This window comes from Homalodisca vitripennis, chromosome 5 (genome assembly GCF_021130785.1).
Source record: "Homalodisca vitripennis isolate AUS2020 chromosome 5, UT_GWSS_2.1, whole genome shotgun sequence".
In the NCBI taxonomy this organism is placed as follows: domain Eukaryota; kingdom Metazoa; phylum Arthropoda; class Insecta; order Hemiptera; family Cicadellidae; genus Homalodisca; species Homalodisca vitripennis.
This window is the reverse complement of record NC_060211.1, coordinates 8,818,795-8,823,276: the sequence shown is the minus strand read 5'-3', so window position 1 is coordinate 8,823,276 and position 4,482 is coordinate 8,818,795.

Sequence of the window (4,482 nt, the reverse complement as noted above, 5' to 3'; positions counted from 1 at the left end):
TGGATAAACATAAGAAAAACGTGAGAATCCTCAGAGATATTTTGTTGAATTTTTTTGTAGCAACGGTCCCTTAAAATCCACGTAGCCCATGTTCTCAATTTCAACCTTTCAAATGGAGCAGATGATTTGATTTGCACAGTTTCGTGGATGTATGAAAGTGAGGCTAATTTTTGCACATGCAAGACAAATTGGAGTGATCTTTATTTCCTCCAAAGAGATAGATTTTGACTTCGCACCCAGTCGGAAGTGACTACCAATCAGAAAGTGTCGTCACTTTTCCAAAAGTTCAACAATGGTTTTCACAATGGATTTCAACTGCAGAGTTTTTGTTAATTTAGCATCAACGTTCTCGTGAAAAATGATACTGGATGTCCATTGTATGAAAGGCTAGCAGCAATAAAACTCTCAGATGAATCTGTTTCGACGTAAAACAACATATTTTAGTCTACAGCAGAAATAGCTGATTCATTATTTCTCGTTTCAATGTTTCAAAATGTGAGGCAATCTGAGAAGAAACTAGAAATGTAGTAGTTTTTTGTATTACACTTTAAACTTTGAATTATTCGGAACCCACTCAAAGCAATGTGATAGCATACCAATCGTTTCTCTTAATGCACCTGTGTCTATAGATAGTAGTAAACTTTCTGGTACTTTAAGTGTCTTAGTCAGGTCACATAGTTATGTTATTTATCATGTACCATTAGTTTGATTGATTGGAGAGAATATTTGACTATCTTATAATTTATAGTCCAAATTTATTGATGGAACCAAGGAAGTTATTTAGGTTAACATCATATTCATGTTGCTCCTTGCCACATACTGAAATATCATCCATATATGCAAAGATTCAGATTGTTTTATGTCAGCAATCACCTTATTGAAACAAGATAAACCATTCCATTTATTACTAAAAATGAAATTTTGGTAAGTCGATAAAGCCTAGCCCCAGCTTCGAAAGTAGTGCATTTAGTTTCATCATCTCGTGTGGGAATTCGATAATAAGGACTAGAGAAATCGATGGTACTAAAAATGGTATTTCAAGACTATACATGAGAGAGTTAAAGGATAAACATCCAAGAGGTAAAGTGGTCGATAGTTTAATAATAACCTATCACCATCGCCTTGTGATTTTCACGAGTAATCAGCTTTTGCTCGTCAAGATGATTGCATTTTTTCAATTGTTCCATCAGCAAATAATTTTCTAACTTCATTGTGAAAGAACATGTTATCATTTCCTGAAGGTCTACGAGATTTAGTAGCAATCACTCGTACATGTTCAGTCAGGTTACTATTTGTACGAGGTTGATTTATTAACCATAATATAAAGAATATACAGTAAGTGAGCATTTGTTTCACCAAACTTCAGTTAGATTTGAGAATGGTGTTTCAGCATGACTTGCAACGAAACAAGTACGAAGATCTTTTAAAAGTGTAATGTTATTCTTATCTGTAAATGCTTAAGAGGGTTTACATAAATAATATACTTAGCAGCCAACAATTTGAGAACCAGGTGAAGTAGATATCTTTGAACCCCATCAGATCCAGAGAAATGTTACTGCGAGAAACAGACACATCGCTTCAGAAACTCTCTGAGCTTCCAGTATTTAGTAATGCCTCTGCTTCGTACTCGTCAATATTTACCTTATAACAGCATGTTTCAACATGAGGAAGAAGCAGCTGTAATGGTGACAACATTAGAACTGGACATAACGGCATTCATTTTCTGCGTTGAATTCTTGATAGAAGTTACAAGGTTTTAATAAAAAAGAAAATTTGAATGCTTTCAAAATATAATTTCATATTAATAGCGTTTTCACCGGATAAGGCATCATCAGTTAATGTTAACATGTGTACAGTATAAAAAAATCTTTTTAAAGGAGATGCCGATCCCCTTTTATGATTTATTCTGCCCGTCTTCATGGGCCACTGGCCTGTGCGAGGATGCTATGAAACAGAATAAGGTGGAAAGTCGATACGGTACAAGGTAGATGATACTGATAAAAAGTGCAAGGGTCACAGATAGGATTCGAACCTGCGCTATCTCTAACTCAGACTCAAAGTCCAACGTCTTAGACTGCTCGGACATCGGCACTCCCAAAATATAAAAACAATAATAAAGTTTAAAACATTTGATAAAGTAGTTGAAATACAATTTGAAACTAATTGTAAAAACCAGTAACTAATAAATTATAAAAGAGGGTAAATATGTTTCACAATTCATAATTTTGGAATGGATTTCTTAGAAAAATGTACAGAAATAATGTATTCGTAGTTTTAATGCGTTTTTCTTTAGTTTTACCTACAGACGTTAGATTGATGTCCAGATGAAGAACAAATGGTATATTTCCTGTCTTTAGTAGGGCGGTTTGTGGGTGGTTTCCGACTGTGTTCATAAAGTTAACAACAACAACATAATCATCAACAATATCAACAACAACAACAACAACAACAACAACAACAACAACAACAACAACAGCAGCAGCAACAGCAACAGCAAAAACAACATAATTATCACCATTAACAACAACAACAACATCATCATAATCATAATCATCATCATAGAGTTGATTGTGACCTGCTTCTTAGGTGAGATCCTCATTAGAAGATTTACACCTTCACTGCGACCTTATACTAGGAGAGACCAACTACATTCCCTATTATTGTGCGGGCTCATTTATAACTATTGATCAAATGAGAACATATTGTATGGTGCGTAGCTGTTAGAGGCAGGTCTTAGTTCTATCGACGTACTCAAATGATATTCTCTAAAACAATGCAACAACAATCAACTAACTATTACAGTGGGTTTAACAGTAAATTTAATGAAGGGTCGATTTTCTTTTAAAGACAAGAATAATGAAAATATTTTCAGTTTGTTATTTTAGAAAGTCTATAAAATGTTCTTCAAATGAAATTAAAATGCCTAGAAACCAAAATGTTATTCAGAAACCCTATTTTTTATCAGACCTTGAAAATGTAGGTGCTGATTCATAAGTTGTTATTTACAATTAAATGATTATAGTTTAGTTATTGTATATTTAGTAAGTTTCAAACCTGTAGAGGTATTAATAGTTAAATTAAATTTTTAAATGGAAGAATAAGTGCACACTATTGTTTAAAACATATCTCACGGTTAACTACCCATATGAAGAGGTTTTTTTGATTTGCACACAATGTATAGAACTGATTTAGAAAACTTCTTAAGCAAGAAACATTTTTGTGCATTGAACGACTTCTTTGTAGAGTAAACGATACCCAGTGGCCAAGCACAAATGCTTTTTGCTGATCTCTAACGGTTAGTTGAAAATGATTATCAAAGACATGTTAGATGCTAGGCGTAATAGAGACATTCCTTCCGACGACTTTGAATAAACTTAGTTTTGAAATGTTGTCAAATCCCGAACAAGTGTCAATCATAGACACTTGATTATTTCATTCATTATTTCAATAGTAAAACAATGCCACAGTACAAAACAGAGGGAAGGTGTGAATGCATCAATCTATTCATTCCATTTTTGTAACAAGTTCACTCATTGCAACCCCAGGGTTATCATTGTTGTGTGGCTTACTGTCATTAGCTGACGATCCATAATCCATAAAAAAGTTGTCCACCAATGAAAATAGCTTACATTAAAACGTGGGGTAATTTGTATTTGTTTTTGTTTTGGGGAAAATATGTATTTATTGGTAAAATCATTGTAAGTGCTTGGTGATTGTTGGATTATTGTAGATGATATACGAGCTGTGTACCTCTACAATCTGCAACTTGCCATCAACAACTGGGTTAATATTAAATGTGGTCAATTTCAATGTGAAATCATTCAATATCAAAAATTGGAAATCGTGAAGTTTGTATAAAATATTTAAGAACAGTTGTTATTGTAATAGTTTAATAAAATGAATTATTTGTGTACACAGATTTTTAATTTGCCACTACCTTGGTTTTGGAATTTGGACATTAATAAATATTTATTTTTTAGATTTTAGATGCAAAATTGAAAAATTATGTTGTAAATGGTGTCTGACTAAAACAATAGTATATGAAAAAATCAAATGAAAATCAATACGAGTGACTGGAGATTTCGGGATGAATTAAATATGATTTTATTTCTTATATTTCATTTTTGGTAAGAAACAATGCCTAAAATATCTGAAAACAAATTCTGAAATAAAAGTATTTCAGAATTTGTTAACTAAAGGTAAAATTTGTTAACTAAAGAAAAATTGTTATTTAACAACTCTGAAATTATCACTACAATTAGGTCTTAGAAATCAGAACGAAATGTCTCGTGTATTGCAACTGTACATGTAATAACACTGCTAACTTTATGTATTTAGTCTTTAACTTATGTGTCAGAGTTATAAGTCGTGTTTCGTAATGAATTATTGTACCAATACAAGTTTTTTAATAATTTGTAAACTGATATATCGATCTTAAATTGAGGATATTGTTTGTAGGACAGTTAATGAGGTACCAATATG